This window comes from Sinocyclocheilus rhinocerous, unplaced genomic scaffold, assembly GCF_001515625.1.
Source record: "Sinocyclocheilus rhinocerous isolate Xijiao unplaced genomic scaffold, SAMN03320098_v1.1 scaffold544, whole genome shotgun sequence".
Taxonomy (NCBI): domain Eukaryota; kingdom Metazoa; phylum Chordata; class Actinopteri; order Cypriniformes; family Cyprinidae; genus Sinocyclocheilus; species Sinocyclocheilus rhinocerous.
In genome coordinates, this window is record NW_015658610.1 from 126,117 (window position 1) to 145,191 (window position 19,075).

Genomic DNA, 19,075 nt, shown 5'->3' on the forward strand with positions numbered 1-19,075 from the left:
CGATGAGCTTTGTAAAAATCGACGCGTTTTCAGAAAGGCGGGGCATAGAGAAGAAGCAATAATGTACAGTATGTGGAAAATAATGTGTTTTTTGAACCTTAAACCTCATAAACACATTTTATTACACCAAATACACAAATTAATGTTCTTTTTAGCAACATCATATGAACCTTTTAAGATTTAAGCAATTAAATATCCAATATTGCTCAAAACTGATACCAAAAAATATGTAATATTGGCAGTCAACTGAACTGATATGGTGCTGATATATTGTGCATCCCTACTCATCCCTGAAATAACTAATTTTAGCCAAAATTTCAGGCGTCACAATCCCAGAATGCAACATTACAACAAATAGGCCTACAACAGTCTCACTGAAAATAAAAATTTGAGGCAACTTAATTACTTAAAGTCGCAACAATAGAAAAGAAGAAGAAGCGACAGATCATATCTTCCATATTGTGACGTACATCCTAAGTGAAACATTGAGAAAGAAAAAAAAATGTAGGGCGGGACTTAGTTTTATTCAACAGTTGATGATTGTATGGAGGCAGATTTTGAACGTGAGCTTGCAGCCAATTGTAATAAAGGGGTGGAGATTACACTGCTGGATGATGGGAGAAGTCTGGCATACATCACTAGAGAGACATCTGTTGCTTCACTGGAAGATCGATTTATGACATTTTTTAATTGAAATAAATTACGAAGCCGCTTACTAGATTTTGGGACAGAGCTACACAGTTTCATGCACTGCAGTGCTGATTGCAAATTCAGTTACTGCCACTCTTTTTGGCTTTTCTGTATGGAATATGTTGTATTTATTTAATGATGGTGGCTGTAAATATTTGTTGAGTTGTTGAAACGTCTTCTGTCCTAAAGGCTTATTTCAGAAAAGGTAATAATAAGAGGTTAACTGGCTCTAATCTGATCAGTGCTGTATCATCTTTGCTGCTGATCCAATCTGTTGTCAGTTACACAGTCTCATGGCACAGCATTGGTATGAAATGCAACTACCATTCATCGACCAAAGATAGTGCTTAGGTACTGATATGAAAATGTGATGAGATTAGTAGTTCATGACACCAAGTCTGGACTGGCACTGTCTTTTACAGTAAAGAGTCTGGAAATCTCTTTACTCAAGTTCTGTGGCAGTGCATCCTGGGAATGGAAGACAGTGACAACGCTGTGTATCTGAGTGGTAGATTAATAGGGAGGACTGGGGTGTGGGTGCCGCAGTAGCACATGAGGAGAATATCAGACAGAGAGATGAGAGAAACCTAGAACGGGAAAGAAAAAAGAAAGGAAAGCGGTGAATGAATTCAGTACCAGCACACAATTACAACTATCTTCATATTTGTTTGTATTATATTAGACACTTTAGCTGTGTTTTAATCACTCACTTTATACTGTTGTATTAAACAGAAAAGGGAGATAAGAAAACTTAAAAACAGGAAAATAGTAATTGTATAATTTATATGGTTAAAAGTAAAGAAGCTACCTGATCTAATCGGGTAACATGTAAAATTACTTCAACATAGTCAGACTGACTGATTCCAATCATGTATAAAATATAATGTAAGACAAGTTTGGTAAGACAAGCACATTTTAAGGTTACCTGACTTTTACCATTTGTTTAATACACTGAAAAAAATAACTATTAAGATTTACTTAAAAAAATTTTGGTAACAAATTGCACGAACACATTTTAAGTAAATTTTACTGCTCTAATATCAAGTTTTACTTAGAAAATTGTTGTTCTTCTTGATTTTTAATATTACAAGTAGAATTTATGATGATTAATTTAATATATTTTACAACACCACAAAATCTTTTTTTTCAGTGTAGTGCATTGGTTTCTAAATTTTACATTGTTGAATTTATTATTTTTTTACTGGAAGCTGGACTACATTTGTTGTGTTTCTGAATATTAGATTGCATATAAGATATAAGCTATTAATAGCTATGATATATAAATATTTTGATTTTCTGAAGTGAAAAATACTTCTACCTCTTCAAACTATTTTTTGTGACAGATAGGGAAAGAAAAAAAATGCAAAAACATGTTTTTACCTCTTTGAAAATAGATGCTGCTTGTCATTTGCTTGCTGACCAGGCAGCCAGTTGGCAAGACACAGAAGGTTTTAATGACTCAAGTGCTCACCCGAGTCTTTGCTTAGTCTTCTCATGGGCAGATTCATAATTTTTGTTCTTTATCACTTAATCTGTATCTCTCTTCCATACTGTGTTTGTGCTGAGTGGGTGTTCTATCTTATATTGTTCTCTTCTGGCTACAGATGATTTGACTTCTCAAAACCACTGCCAGGGCTCTTTCTTTGAAAACCAATAAGACCTCACCGGTATGTCACAATAAACAGGCTTGGAGCCATTGAGCACAAGACGACATTATTCAACAGACCTGCCCTCTTGTTGGGTATATATGTAGAGTTCATTTGCAAAAACCGATAACTCCATTTTTATTTCTTCCAGAAATCACGTTTTTTTTATTGCGCATTGCAAGTAATATCAATCAAACTGCAGTTGGGTTGTTTTGATTAAGTAATAATAACTTAAACAATTACAGGTAACCGTGAAAACGTTTAAGCTTTTATTTTCCTTTTTCGCCCTGAAGAATATATCACGAAACTTTGACGAAACTCCTCTCAGCTAGCATGTCTTTTCAGAGTGGAAGTAGCCTTGTCACCTGACCTGAATACAGCGTGCTGATTCGCTAAAATGGACTTATCGGCTTCTGTTCAAAAACAACAAGGGCGCTTGTTGGGTTCTGCAGTAAAATGTGAACTCGCGATGCCTTGAAAGTGGACGTGTTTAGGGTTTAGATCGTGCTATATGTGGAGAATAATTTTTTTAAAGTGCCGTTTATCGGTTTTTGCAAATGAACTCTTCATATATAGACTCAAAAATTTTTATTAAAATTGAACCATAATGTCCCAGAGCTTTTGCCACTGGTGAACTCATGTATAGGTAAGGGTGCCTAAGGTGATTTCATGACACTTTTCTTTAAACCTGTCTACATCTAGTTTTCACAGTTGAGATGTTTTTGGGAGTGATTAATTTCGTTGTGTGATTAAATAACTGGTTGTTCTGTCATGGCGTTTTTTTTTTTCATGGCCACCTAGGAATTAGTGCACAACGAGTGCAAATTTGTTCTACACTTTAAAAAAAAAAAGTTCTTTATTGGCATCTATGGTTCCATGAATAACCTTTAACATCCACAGAAACTTTTCATTGCAAAAAAGGTTCTTCATAGCGGGAAAAAAATCTTGGAAAAAATCTGGAAAATGTTTATTTTTAAGAACTATTCACTGGAAAGTTCTTTGGGGGGGGGGGAAATGTTCTTCTCTGGCATTACTGTGAAAACCCCCCGTTTGGAACCTTTATTTTTAAGTGTATACAAGATTTTTTTACCCATTTTATTCATCATTGTAAAGGAAAATAAGATAAAAGAGGAAAAAAAAACAGAAATTAAAGAATCTTTCTGTAGTTGACCCAAATTGAAAAATTGTATGCGCATAAGCACAACAGTTTAAATATACAGGTGCATCTCAATAAATTAGAATGTCGTGGAAAAGTTCATTTATTTCAGTAATTCAACTCAAATTGTGAAACTCGGGTATTAAATAAATTCAATGCACACAGACTGAAGTAGTTTAAGTCTTTGGTTCTTTTAATTGTGATGATTTTGGCTCACATTTAACAAAAACCCACCAACTCACTATCTCAACAAATTAGAATACTCCCCGCTCTTAAATCTTGGCATGGGCTAAGGCAGGCGAGAGGGTTGAGGGGGGAGAGAAGAAGAGCGGGCACAGGGCAAACAAGGGGCAGACAAGGGGACTTGGCAGACACCTGAAAGTCAAATCTGCTCATTTAGATTCAAGAGGAGCAGGATGTGGAAGAGACTTAAAAAGCCTCTTTGTGCCCTCCTCGTCCCCCTTATAAGCTCCTACAGACGAGTTCATTATGTTGCAATTGTTTGCGAGCAGATGTCAACCTAATGTATTGACATTTAACCCAGAATAATTCAAATATTTATTAGCATTAGTTTATTTAATATTAACTATGTATTTAATATTTTATACACTAAAAAAATACTTTTCAAATGTTTTTGAAAGAAGCCTCTATGCTTTAAGTCTACATTTATTTAATCATAAATACAATAAAATTTATATTATAATATAAATTGGTTGTTTTCTATTTTTATATATTTTCAAATGTAATTTATTTGTGTGATGGCAAAGCTGAATTTTCAGAGTCTTTCAGAAGATGATCTAAATTTATGTTTATTATTTATTTATTTGTTTGTTTATTGGAAAAGATACTATAAATTAGACTTATTGTCTGTCTCTCTTGATCATACCTTTGGCAACTTTGGAAAGTAAAAACGCGGGGAACGAGTATGATGTTGCACCACATGCTGGCTGCAGAATGTGCACCCCTGAAATTATTCCCCTCCTTCCATGTTGCACACCGTAGATGAGTTGGGCTGCATTGCAGGATGAAAGGGAAGCCATATTGAGATCTCATGAACCATTTCATGAGCAATTCTCATGTGATTCTGCAACTTCAGAGGGCGGATACACTCTTCTTCATGTAGAAAACCAATCGGCTATGAAAATATTTTTGTGTTAAGTATTTTATTTATAAAAAGGACAAAAATAAAATTTTTTAGGTGGATAATGAATAATGTAGGTGAAAGGGTCTATATAGTGAGGTAATAGCACTCAAATATGTTTGACTGTCTGGGGAGCGGCGAAACGTCAGCTAGACTGTGACCAACTGACACACTGACTCACACACACACACACACACACACACACACACACACACAGGGAGCATTGAAGAGACTGTGCCAATGCCTGGATTAGGCAGCCATGTAAACAAGCAAATAGATATGGAGACAAGCAGATAGACAGACAGACAGACCCAGGCAGAGAGACCGATGGATGGACAGACACAGATACAAAATGCTATTAATTGCATCCGTTTAACATGGCGGGCACAGCTCCCTGTCTGCAGCGGGCACTATATTTGATCATCAGGCATAGCGAAACTATTTTTCGCTGTCATTTTGTTAATCCGAGTGAGTTTGTCTCTTAAAAAAGAAAGAAACGATACAGCGATCGGTCTGCTTCCCGTGGCCGTGCTCTCTTTCTCTCTCTTGCTTGTAACTTTCTGTCTCTGCCATTTTGATGAGGTTGAAAAAAAGTGTATCTCTATTTCTCTCTCACTACGTGGCGTGGATTGGACGCCGACTGGAAGGAAGGAGGGAGGAGTAGGAGTGAGAGAGAGCATGGTGCTCGCGTAGATGGAGAGATGGCATATTTGGAGAAAGAGAAATGTGGTGTGAAAGCAGTCCTTTTTCATTCTTTAGACTGTTCTGTCGTCCGTAAAGCTGCTTTTTGTTTTCTGCACTGCGCTCTACTCCTCTTTCTGTATCTGCTTCTCTTCGTTATAAACTTTTTTCGTAACATTTTCTAGCTTTATTTCATTGCTCTGTCAGTTTGTTTCTGTTTCAATCCGTTCATGGCTTGTTTTTAATCGCCCCTCAGTTAGTTTTATTCATGGGAGTTTAAGACAAAGGGAAACGTCCTCATTTTGGCACCTCTAAGGGGAGTCAGAACTGCAGCCAAGGACCCTGCTGAGATCCAAAAAACCCCAGCACAGCGAAGCGCCAAAAAAAAGAAAAAGAAAAAAGAAAACACCACCCTTTCCTTTGCATGGTCACAAATTCCACTCTCCCTGTAGCCAGGGCAGTGCCGCAGCTCCTCCTCGACCACATCTCACTGCGTTCAACCTTTCCGCCTTCTCTTCTCAGTCTTTCACGGAACCTTTTCTGACCCATTTTTGAGGGTTTTCGTTTTTTCCACGGTAAATACGGATAGGACTGGCCGCACAGGAGGGCGAAAGAGGGGACGGGGGCTTTTTCAGTGTTGTCTACCGATGACTTGGCGATTTGGTTGAACAAGGGATGCCGTTTTGGCTTCTTTTTCGAGTTTGTAGGTGCTGCATGTGTTCTTCCTTCATGTCAGGACGTGTTTGTGTATTAATGGTTCGATCATGTGAATGAGCACTTTTGTACTTCCTTCTAACGTGCTGTCTTTCTTTTCTGCTCCAGATTTTTTGTGGGCAACGGAATTGGCCTAGTCTGCACCCTAAGCCTGACTCCATATTGCCGCCAGGTGTAGGCTGACTCCGGTATGGACATCGAAATGGTCAGCACCATTGACAGAAGTCCTCCACTGGTACGCTACTTTCCTATGCCCTTTTTTCTTCTGTCCGCTCTTTTAGTTCTTTTTTCAGTCAGAACTTTTTCTGGACGTGTTTTTAAACTGCATTTTATTTCTGATTGGGTCGTGTCATTTCTTGTTAGTTTAAAAGTCGCGATAGCTCTCCGCATTGCTGTAAAAATAAGCTCCAAACCCACAGTTGTCCACATTCCGTTTTGCTTCGTAAGCAAACATTTTATATATATATTTTACCTTTTGATTTTAAGTAAGAAATACTAGACCACTACGTTAAGGTCATTTCCGAAATAAATGTAGGCCAGTTGCGTTCAAATATTTAACATACTTTAAAAAAAAGTCATTTTGCTGGTTCGGTTGTTGTCAGGTATTTTTGTGCACATACTGTTTGACAAGTCACAATTCATTCGTTTCCAGTGCCTAGAAATCAGCAAGCAAAAACAGCAATGGGTTCTGAGTGGTCGTACGATGCCATGGAAACACATTTGAAATGTGAGACTGTGTACTGTATGTATGTTCAAGATTTCGTTCCACCAACAACTTATTTTCTTTCTGTCTGGCAGTTCTCAGAAATATATTACACTGTTAAAATAGGTCAAATTATAATGTAAATATCTTTAACATTTACTCTATTGTTCTGGAATAACCTTTGATTGCCCTTAGGGAGCGGCACTGTACCATGAATCATGGCATTTCTAATTGCAGCTTTTTGCACCTACAACTTGTAGTGCATACTGGGAAAGCCATTTGTGCAGAGTTTGTGATTTCTTATTTCTGTGTATTAAGTGGCAGTAATGGGTAATCAAAAAATACATTTGATGCGCAGAATATATATTTAACTAAAACTGTTTCAAAAGTTTATTACTAAAATTCCTATACTTACTATTTCTATACTCACACTCAAGTTGCTGTACACTATATGTGTGTAGATATTAAAACATAAATAAAGCATTTCTGCTATTGCTGCATTCTCAAATGTCAGTCACTGCTGTGTATTTGATCCAACAGTAGCAGTGTTGTCTGATCTGGGCGCAGCAAACACTACCTTTGTCTTTCAATCTGACCTTTGCTTTAAAGGATGTACCTTAAAATGGTAGTAATTTGAAATACAAGGAATTTATGGTGCTAAATGTTGGTGGGAGATCCCATCTTAATCGTTTCTCTAATTAGTTATTAATCGATATACTCAAAAGTTATTTCTCATTGAACCACACCCAATAATTCTGCATCAGATTATTTGATTAATTACTTCAGTTGAAGTTTCAGTGATATTTAGGATTTTTTTTAGTCGTTTGACTCATCGAATCAAAGCAATTTATTCTGTATGTTAGCAATATTCTTCCCTCAGTGGAGTAAAGTTGTTAAGTTTTTTATTTTTTGGGGATGTAAAACTGACCACATTAATTCCACTCTCACTTACATTTTGCTTATGTTGTTGTACACTTGTTGTGCAAATAATCTAGGTCTCTGGATTATTTGCATAGTTTTTCTCAGTGTTCAGTTGCTGTTCGAGATATATATATATATATATAGCCACTTATTTTACAGCATCAGTTCCTCTGTTTTTGCATTCCTAATCTTATCTTTTATCTATCCTTTTCCTGAATTTCAGGTGTTGTGCAGTATATAATGATCTTCTTCCTCTGTATTACATGGCGAGGCCATTATATCTCTTCAAAAAGTACTTAACTTCCAAACACGGGCATCTGTATCTGTCTTTTGTTTTAAACTGGTTTGCTAAACTGTTTTGAAATTGGTGCATGAAATAAAGGAAAAACAACAGTCATAAGAATTAGCATTTCGTCCAGTGAAAGGTGGAGTTGGTGTAGCTGTGACGCAGTGCAGTGATGCCAGCTGCCACAAACCCGTAGATCCGAACTTGTGGTGACTCTGTGCACAAGCTTGTGTCTATAGGTATGTGTCTGCGAGGTGAACGCAACAGTCTTTCCTGCAGCCACTGACGCTGACTAGAAACTTTTTTTCAGAGTTGAAGCTGAAGCTTTAAAATTATAAGGTTGTTTTAAACAGTAGCATGAAAGTTTACACCTGCTTATTAGCATAAATTGATTGCATCTATTTTTAACATTAAGTAAAGGAGGTTTGGCTGCTTGCGTATGCACTAATGTAAGCAGCGGGGACATTCTCCTGTCCTTCCTCTCAACTATTAATGCGATGTTTCGGGATGAGGTAGTAGGTTGTATAGTTTAGAGTTACAACATGGGAGATAACTGTACAGCCTCCTAGCTTTCCTCGAGCAGACGCCCTTCTGCAATGCTAATGCTAACAAACTAGCATTGCAACTAACATGCTCCCCTGATGTGCTTAGAGCGGTACAGCGGTGATTATCAGCGTTGTATGTGTGAAGGCCTTGAAAGAATGTCAGACAGAATTCAAATGTAGCATTTTGATTTAACTGTAACTGAAGTTTTAATAATCATTTGAATTTTATGTAAATGGGGAAATCTACACCACACCTATAACAAATACAACACAGGGGAACAATATCTTTGAAATCACTTTCAGAATGATTTTTTCCAGCTGATGAATGCTAAAAATATTGACAGCCAATTAGAATCCACCCAGAGCTCAAGCATTTAAAGCAGCAGATGACAGAACTGCAGAGCACGCTATCAAAACAGAAAAATATATTAGCATGTGGACGCTAATGTATTTGTAGTTATATTTATAGTTATCGTTCTTGGTGTGAACAGGCCTGTAGCCAGAATGACCACATCCATATTTCCTAGTTTCAGTACAGCCTATATGTACATAATTTAACATTCAAACCATTCCTTATGTGTAATTCACTCTCTGTTTAAAGCTTCATCACATAGCTGTGATTATATTTATAGTAGCACAGCATGGAAGTAGTTGCACAAATCTACAAGCATATAGCATTTAATGAAAAACAGCATTTGGTTCATTTCTATCAAAAGACCACACGGTTATTGCAACAATATGTTTAACATGGTATCCTACAGTGTTCTGCACCACAAACACCATATCTTAAAATACACATGGAAACTTGAAAGCCTTATGTTCTCTGATATTTCCTTCTGGATTTTATTTGACCATTGATTGTACTGCGTTTCTCTCCTGCTTAGAAAATACATTTAAAACTGGAAAAATGTCTGTTGTTTTTTTGTTTTTTGTTTTTTTTGCGTAAGCGCTACCTAAAGTGGTATCAATGATATATATCTACCTTAAAGGTACAGGTTGTAGACTGTTGGTACTTGAAGATTATAATTAGCAAACATGTTTAACTTTCTACCTGCTTGTATTATATTACAGTTTCTATATGTTTCTATTTTATATTATCAGCATGCGAACTGTGCATTTTGAGAGTTGTAATGTCATACTATTGAGACATTAGCTGTTGCAATGGCTATTTTAGGGCAAATATTTGGTTTTGTGTGTTCATGGCTATTCTTGTCAAAACATGGAAAATATATTGTGATGACCAGAAATGATGGTAAAAACAAATTTAAAATAGCGACTGGTGCCACACTGAATTTGTAAGAAGCAGCATCTTCAGTGTGCCACAGGTTCAGCTGCAGTCACTGCTTCAGACAAAATATCTGAGCGCATGGAAGTCTGTATGCAGATAGCTGTGAATGACACTCCTATCGTGAACATGTTGTGTTGTGTTGTTCCAGTCAGTGTCTTTGTATGGTGTTTTCAGTTTGTCTGTGCCATGGTGAGGTTTGACACAGATGTTTGATATCAGTGTTTTTGGTTATGTTCAGTGTAAATTTCTGCTTGATCCAGTAGTACACATGCAAGCATGTCTGTGTGCATAGAAATTGTGTATATTTATCAAAGCAGTTTATAACACAAAAGAATGGTAAATGCCAAACTGCTGAAGGCTTCGCTTGTGAATATTTACAGTACAGTTAAAAAATGTGGGGTCAGTAAGATGACAGGAAAGACATTTATAATGATACAAAAAAATTTTTTTTCAAATAAATGCCTTTGTTTTGAACTTTATATTCATGTATCACCGTTTATGTGGGGTCAGTAAGATGACAGGAAAGACATTTATAATGATACAAAAGATTTTTTTTTTCAAATAAATGCCTTTGTTTTGAACTTTATATTCATGTATCACCGTTTCCACAAAAATATTAAGCAGCACAACTGTTTTTTTTTTTATTAATAATAAGAACTGTTTCTCGTTTCTTACTATTATTGATTAATAGTAATTGATTAATAGTAAGAAATGTTTGTCAAGCAACAAATCATCACATTAGACTGATTTCTGAAGGATCGTGTGGCTGCTGAAAATTCAGCTTTTCTATTTCAGGAATAAATGACATTTTAAAATATATTAAAATAGAAAGCAGTTATTTTAGATTCTAATATTATTTTCACAATATTACTGTTTTTACAGTATTTCAGGTCAAATAAATCCAGTCTTGGTGAAACATAAGAGACTTATTTAAAAAAAAAAAAACATTAAAAAACTTTGAACGGGAGTGTATATTATGCGGAAATGATATGCCGGTACAGACAAAAATTGAAAAATTGATTTGGAGGTCAAGTCTTTATTTGCTAATTTCCAAATAAAAACTGAAATGCAAACAGTAACATTAAGATTAGAAATGTCTGATGATCATTTAAGCGACAATTTCAATAGCACAGTGAGCTGCAATTTTCAACATATAACTAAGTTTGCAGTACACAGTGATTTGAGGAAGCGGTCACTCTTGCTCCAGTTGTTTAATTTAACAGCTTGTTTTCTACATTGGTTGATCCTGGGATTTAGGTCAGTGGATAAATGAATGGATCAGCGTGTGAAAATGAAACATGACTCATTGGTCTAGCAGTAACGTTCTCACTTTAAGTATGAAGGTCTCTAAACTGTCCTCATATGACTTTACTGAAATAAACCAAAATTACAGCTTACAGAGAATGTATGTAAGGAGTGAGCTAAATGGTTGCTTGCATTTTTTGTTGTTGTTGTTGCTAGTTCACTAAAATGACGCCGTGAAAAAGTGATAGATTGGATTGTGCATCTGAAAGCTGTTTGCTGGACAGAACATAACAGCTGATACTTTCCTCTACTGATGACAACTGCAACTAAATTTTTTACATCATTGGATCACCAGTCATTTGATATTTAATACTTGTGTTATCTAATGTATGCTAATATTTGTTATGGAAAAATATGTATCTATATTATCTGTATTATATGAATTCCTGTTGCAATGTATTTCATGATAATGTGGTAAAGACAAAATTGGCAAAGGCAAAAAATGGATGTCTGGTTTGTGCTGCCTGCCCAGACATTTCTTATGGTTTAGTGCCTAGCTTTAATAAATGTTTGAAGTCAGTTTATTATACATAATATACCGTTTCCTGCCTTGCTAGCAATGTGAGTCAGCAAACTTCTAATGCAGCTTAAGAAACACACAGTGGATAAATAATGTTATGAGCGCTCTGCCTCCCAGAATGTCTCAGGGAGAGAAAATGGTGCACTGAAGCCAAATGTGTACAGAGTTCAGCATCCTTTCACCAAAAAAAACAGTGCCATCAATGTGGAAAAACAGCTCCAGAAATGCAAGTCTTTTTCACCACTGAAATGTCCATATTTGTGAATGAGTTCTCTAGGTCAAACGCCGGTGAAATATTATTAGCTTAAGAGAAATTTGAAGAAAACAGTTTAGCCTACCGCTTTTGTGGATTTAAAATAATATGATTTCATATTATTAGGTAATACACGTCTGAATTTACAGCCCTTTCGCTGCTAAAACATTATTTCCGATTGACTTTTGTGCTCAATAATCAACATTCATATGCTATCTTTTATTCTTGATATCTGTTTCACTGTCAGTAATGTCCTTAAGGCTGCTGATACACGCAGCAAACAATAATGCTTTTGTGTTAAAGGAGGAGATGGGACACAGAGAACGTCTTTTGCTGATGACATCACTCTCTGAGCTAAAAAAATGTCTAGGTTTATTCTGTCTGATCAAAAAGATGCCAAACAGTGCAATGGTTTTACAGTGTTGTGAGTGGTTTGCTTTGGTTGATTATTCCACATTACACTTGTTAAACTGAAGAGGACTGGTACTGCATATTTTTGTATGCTACCATTCAAAAGTCTAGGGTTGGCCTTTAAAGGTGTTTGAAAGAAATCTCACCAAGGCTGCATTTATTGATTGAAAATACAGAAAAAAACGTAATGTTGTGAATTATTTTTACAGTTTAAAATACATTTTCTTTTTCAGTGTATTTTAAAATGTAATTTTGTTCCTGTGATGACAAAGCTGAATTTTCAGCAGCCGTTACTCCAGTCTTCAGTGTCACATGATCCTTCAGAAATCTTTCTAATATGCTGATTTGGTGCTCGAGAAACATTTCTTATTATTGTCAATATTGTATACAGTTGTGCTGATTAATATTTTTGTGGAAACCGTTATATTTTTTCATCAATATTTAATTAATAGAAGTTCAAAAGAATAGCATTTATTTAAAATAGCATTATATTGACATTATAAATGTATTTTATTTGATCGATTTTGTTTTTTCAAAATGATTAAAAAAATAAATAGAACTTTTACTGCCCCCAAACTTTTGAATGGTAATGTATACGACATCTGTCTGAATGTTGTCCATTTTTAAATGTATTAACCGCTGTTCTGGCTCATGCAAAATATTTAACTGTTTGAGAGAATATTTTACGGTGAATTTGATCAGAATTTTGTCTGGCAAATTAGTCCAAAGTAATTCAGCCACACATTGTGAATTTGTTTGCGTGTATGTGTGTGTGTGCATGAATGAGGACTGAGACATCACAATCCTGCTCTTTTCTCATTGTGCTTTTGAGCAAGATATTATGAACCATCCTCATGGTCTGTCTCTTAGATTTTTGATTTTTTTTTAGCTGTGTGTGTGCGTGTGTGTGTGTGTTTGTGTGAGAGTGAGTGTGTATTTGACCCTCCCCTGCTTGATAAAGTGCAGTTGGGGGCCCCCTGTTGGCTATAACTGGTGTCTGAGTTATTGTATTATTTACACAGATATAAATCATGAGACTACAGGTGGATAGAGTCAAGAGAGCGGCAGTGTGTCCGGGACTGCAAGATATATGGCTGCTTGTGTCCAGGAGAGGGAAGTCTAACACCATTTCCACATGACGGACAGCGTCATGAGTGTGCTCTGGGCATATCAGGATGCTGATGTGCCAAGCTAACAAACGTTGAATTTAAAATAGTTCACGTAAAGATGATCAAGAGTGTTATCCCATGAAATTATTGTGAAGGCAGTCAGGAGTGAATAGAATGTGTGAGAGTAAAGTGCATATGAAATTTAGTCTGTCGCTGATTAGAGCCCATCAAAGTGGGCCGTCAGAGGTCTGCTCCACCGCAGTCTCCCTGTGTCCCCCTTTTCTCTCCTCTCCACTTTACATCTCCCCGAATCCTTTGCCTTCTGTCATTCTCGTTCCTCCTTCTCTCTGTTTTCTTCCTTGTCTCCCTCTGTTGTGGCCGCGGCGCTAGCCAGGCGGTATCGAATGTGAGCCAAGCACATCATATTTTCATGTGTTCATGCCTCTTTTTTAATCCTCTGCCCTCCTTTTCTCTATATTCTCAGTCTCTCTCTCTCTCTCCCTGTGCTGCTCCCTCCCTCTCGCACTATTCTTTCTCTAGTTCCCTCCCTCCTGCTCCAATCTTCAGTTCAGCTAGAGAAAGAGAGGGAAGTGAGAGAGGGAAAGAAAGAAAAAGAAAGAAAGAGTGAGTGGAATAATAGTGAGCGACGAGGGGAATTTCAGTGCTAGGAAACTTTTCCTTCCACTGAAACAGAGAAAAGATCACAGGTAAGGACATTTCTGAGATGAAAGTCTCTTCTTTTTCACCCTCTTCCTCTATTCCTTTTATTTCTCCCCCTCTCTTCTTTCTCTCAGGCGGTAGCGGGCCTCTTGCGCTAACTGGTGTCAGCTGTTGCAGGAAATGAAGGGATCACTTCTATCCCAGTCTTTCTCTCCCGCTCTCTCTCTGAGCTTGATTTTTCATGTGATTCGTATCCTGCTAAACACGGCACAGAGAATGGGCCGCTCTGACAGAGAGATGAATGGGACTCAGATGATGAGGGTGAGGAACAGCCGTTTCGCAGCTATTTATTTTCTACGCTTTTTGACTCCGTAGATCAGATGTTCCGCCTTTTTTTCTGCCTCGGGATGGAATTCGCACCCGTCGCACATGTGACACAGGGTGAGAGACGAATGCCCCCACCCCCTATGCTGATCTCTCATCTACCCTCTGGGTAGAAGTCTGGTGTGTGTTGCCGGTGTCGTGGCCCTGCCTCTTTCTGTCCCTTTTTCTCTCTCTTTTTCTTTCTCTCTCTTGTCCCCCATTCAGTTTTCTGTCCTTATAGGCTGATTAATCCGGATACCTTTTCTCCCCAGATTCTTTGTTTCTTTTGTTCACGTTTTCCTTTTTCAGCAGCGCTCTGCTGCCGTTTGAATTTCCCACCTTTTTTCGCTCTTTCTCACGTTCCTCCTCTCTCTCTCTCTCTCTACTCTGTGGCTCTTGGCTTCAGACGGTGGGCAGACATCAGCCTGTCAGCATCCTATCGTGTCTTTTTATTTCTTGTATTCTTTTCATTTTTGTATCCAGTGGTGTTTTGCTCTGCATCATAGGATGAGAAACGTAAAAAGCGTTATTTTCTCTGTCTCTCCCTCTCTGTTCTCTCAGGCGTGTGGAGGACTGCAGCACCCGAGGCACGGTCAGTCGCTGCCGCCAGCTCGGTGAGTTCACTCCCCTTCTCTCAGTGCGTGTGTGTGATTTATACAAGAGCTGACGTGACCTGATAGTGTCTGTATGATAACAGTGACAGTATTGCTCCGTTCTCGTGGTTCTGTCGTGTCTTTTTCGTCCGTTTTATACTCTAAAACCTCATTGCGGATATGCGAATGTCTCTTCCGCAGCAGTTTAAGTCGGTGAACAGAAAGACAGGTGCTCAATTCGTCTTATGTGTGTGTGTGTGTGTGGCCGGTGTGAGGGGTCTGTGTGTGGCGCCGCTTCTCCACGCATGTCCTCGTCCGCCGTGCGCATGTGTGTTTGCGCGTGAGATCCGATGTCTTTGTGCGCAGTCCATGCCGATGGGCGTGTGTGTAACTATGTTGTGTTGCTTTAAAGTATCCGATCGCAGTAAAGGGATGCCGAATTAGAGACGGTGGGGGAAAGAAGGATGGGACATCAGAATGGCGATCGCTCGGTTCTCCGTGCCGCACCGTGCCCCTCTCCTTCCCTGAGACCCTAACTTGTGACGTTCTGCTTCGATGTCCACGGGTTGGGTTCTCGGGCGGTGTGAGGGGCACTCAGTCGTCCGCCCATCCAGGAGGAACCAGAGGAGAGGACGGTGAGAGAGATCGTTGAAGCAGATTGAGTGGGGAAGGAAGGACAGGCAGGAAGAGAGACACGAGATAGGTTCTCGGGAGCTGTGAGAGGCACTCAGTCGTCCGCCCATCCAGGAGGAACCAGAGGAGAGGACGGTGAGAGAGATCGTTGAAGCAGATTGAGTGGGGAAGGAAGGACAGGCAGGAAGAGAGACACGAGATAGGGATGAGTGAGGTGAAGGTGGTGCAGTGTGGGCCTGTGGATTCAAGAGTTTAAAGGATGGAAGATGAAGAAAGAGAGAGTGAGAGATCTGGGTTTTTAGGTTGGGGTGACGTTGGGCCATCGAGGGTTTGGCCCAAACAAAGCGTATGTTTAGACTGTGAGTCAGGACACTGAAATGGCTGTGTGTGTGCATGTCTGTGCCACAGCATCTGTTACGCCCTCGTTCCGCACCCATATTTGTGTGTGTCTTTTTGTATGTCAGTGCATTTTTTAAAATCCAAATTCTTCTTTCCTTACAGGAAGTCCTCATAGATGGACATGTCCAGTGACTTCGGTTCATTTATGCATGCATGTGTGCTTTATCCACCAATTTGAGAGCAGCACAAAGTACTATTGAGAGCGTGACATCGATAGCTCGGTACAATTGTGTTTGACCTCATACAAGCCTTCATCGACATTAAAAATAAACGCATGTGTTTTCGACCATAGGCTATATGTGTGGGGTGCGACTTGTTGACCGACATGGAGATTTGTTGATATAAATATAGCAAACAATTGTTTACAGCAACGTATGTTTCATTAGTGTGATGCCCGCAGGATGTTAATGGCATAAAATAGACAGATACCTTGAGTGTGGCTGCAGCAGAAGCGCATTGTGTGTGTACGCAGCAGCATGTGTGTTCCTACAGACATCGTGAGTGAGATAGCCAGCCGTCTCTCTGGTAGTGCTCCAAATCTGGCTCATCTCCCTCACTCTTCAGTGGTGCTTGATGTTCTCAGAGTCAAACAGCGGCTACGCCGTTTCCAACGGGAGCAAGAGTAAATCCCGGTCTTAAACAGTCCCGCAGAGGAGAATTTTAGCTGGAAGACTGACTCTGGTGGGGATTATGATGTCCGTTTATTTTGAATTCACCTTATATTTGTGCATGTTCCCCATGAAGTGAAGAAAAGCAACATGAAGCTATGGTCTCGGTCTTTATGCTTTCTCTTTCTCCGACAGTATTTGTCAGTCAGTGTAGAGCGATGCAGAATGATGTGTTTGTTTTCAAAGATTGGTTGCCATATTAAGCTGCTAAAAAGGTCATTTGAAGGGAGTTGCAATCAGCAAAATGAACAACTCATTCCTTGACATCATTAAGCGGCTCATTAAACTCAATTTGAACTCTAACTGGAGTACTTTGCTTGTATTGTTGCACCTCTATTAAAACTCCTCTCTGGTGCTTGAAATACAGCTAAAGAATACTTTTGGTTTATTGACTAAATCGATATATATATATATATATATATATACAGTGGGTACGGAAAGTATTCAGACCCCCTTAAATTTTTCACTCTTTGTTATATTGCAGCCATTTGCTAAAATCATTTAAGTTAATTTTTTTTCCTCATTAATGTACACACAGCACCCCACCCAGACAGTTATAAGTAGTGTTGACCGGGATAACCATAATTGAGTATATAGCACATTTGTGTTTTAAATGTTTATATAATTTGGTTCATTGTGTTTGAATATGTGTTTATGTATGTGGATGTGCTGTGTGGTTTGTTCTTAGATGAATGTTTCTGTATCTTATTACACTGTAGAGCATATAGTCTATGTTGGTGCATCGGGTCACGAGAGGCAAAGAGAGAGAATAAAGCGCATTGATATAGTAGATGTGTATTGGGTTTCTCAGATAATATGGGCTTTAATAACTCTATCATTTAAAACATAGTCTTTATGGCGGAAATATTAGTTTAAATATAAGTTGTGCTTATTTTTTCAGAAAGTTAATATTGTAAGCTATTACTTTAATGTGATGCCAGTGATTTATTAAAGGCAATCTGGCAATAAAAATGGACACATATTTGTTGATCCATGATGTGATGTTCAAAAGACTAATAATGTTCTTCCAATATAATGAAGAATGAACTATGCATGAAGGCTAATCTTATGTACTGAGCTAATATTACATATAAACAAACTCTTGTGTATGTATCCACGGAAACATTTTACTAAAGCCTTGCAAAATTAGTTTATATTTAATACACTATATATTGTTATTGTTCAGTTTTTCAAAGATGAAATCTTACATTTCATTAACAATCTTTATCAATTGAAATGTCAATCCAGAATACATAATAGCTGCTTGTAATCCTTTTTTGCAGTTATTATAACATTTGGATACATTTTATAATTCAACAGTAAAATGAATACCAAAATACGACAATTATATGCATGCTTTGATTGGTTGAGGCTCATTTATTGGTCTGTAAAGCCAATAAATTGAAGACATTGCAGTGTTTTCCCATATCAGGGATTGTTATAGTAATCGTTATTCAGTTTAGGTGAAAATTGATCAGGGTTTGTTCATGTACTGTAAGTGGTTCAGCATTTACTCTCAGTGTTCGTAATAGCATGCTGTGTGTATTGTGGTGTTTAGCTTCGGTGAGGGTATACGGGCACCCCTCCTCTCCTCTGCAGTGTGCCACAGTGCTGGATGAAGAATATTGTTCTGGTGCCCTCGTCTTCCTCTGGCACCACACTTCACCCACCACACCAGCCCACCTCGTCAAACAAGTATGTGTGTGTGTGTCTGTGTGTGTGTGAAACTGGTGCAAGGTCAGTGTGAAAATGCATGGCGGTTATGATGGATATTTGCTTTAGTCACCGTGGGGGTTTGACATGGAAATTTCGCTCCTTGCGTTTCTCAGCATCTCTTGTCCATAAGCAGTAGTGCAGTAGAGGAATGCTGCTGAAGTTACAGGTTTCTTAAAGTGTCACTCCACTGATAACATCCACACACACGCCGTTCCTCCCACACACACACCCCGTTCCTCTCCCTCACTGTCGGAATCATGGTAGTTGGTCTGCAGTGCCAGCACACGCCCCAGGAACGCCCAGATTTTACCGCAGTACCAAAGTGCCCTGAGCAGTCTCACACACACAAATACACTCACTCCACCCGCAATATGATTATGAGAACTAATCAGCTCAAAGTGTAGTGTATCAATGTGTAGTACAATGCCATTTAAGTTAAAATTTCTAAAATGTTAAAGTTATGCTCGGATACATTTTGAAAATCTATGATTTTGACTGCCATCCGGTTTAATTGATTTGTGGATCTTTTTATCTTGTGTATATATTTTTTCAGGGTTCACACTGTTATCGAAAACCTGGAAATATAAGAGAGTAATAAAAATGTGATTTCCAGGACTGGAAAGTCACTGAATATAGTATACACTAAATATATTTCTATACATCTCTGTAGTCAA

At 38.2% G+C, this 19,075-nt stretch overlaps 1 long non-coding RNA gene across 1 annotated transcript; it reads left to right on the forward strand.

The window, feature by feature from the left end:
• Positions 1–6,045: 6,045 nt before the first annotated feature.
• LOC107722771 (uncharacterized) lies at positions 6,046–18,372 on the forward strand. The gene is made up of 3 exons (XR_001637838.1): positions 6,046–6,263; positions 14,954–15,006; positions 18,244–18,372. It is a non-coding gene; the product is annotated as an uncharacterized LOC107722771 (long non-coding RNA).
• Positions 18,373–19,075: the final 703 nt, after the last annotated feature.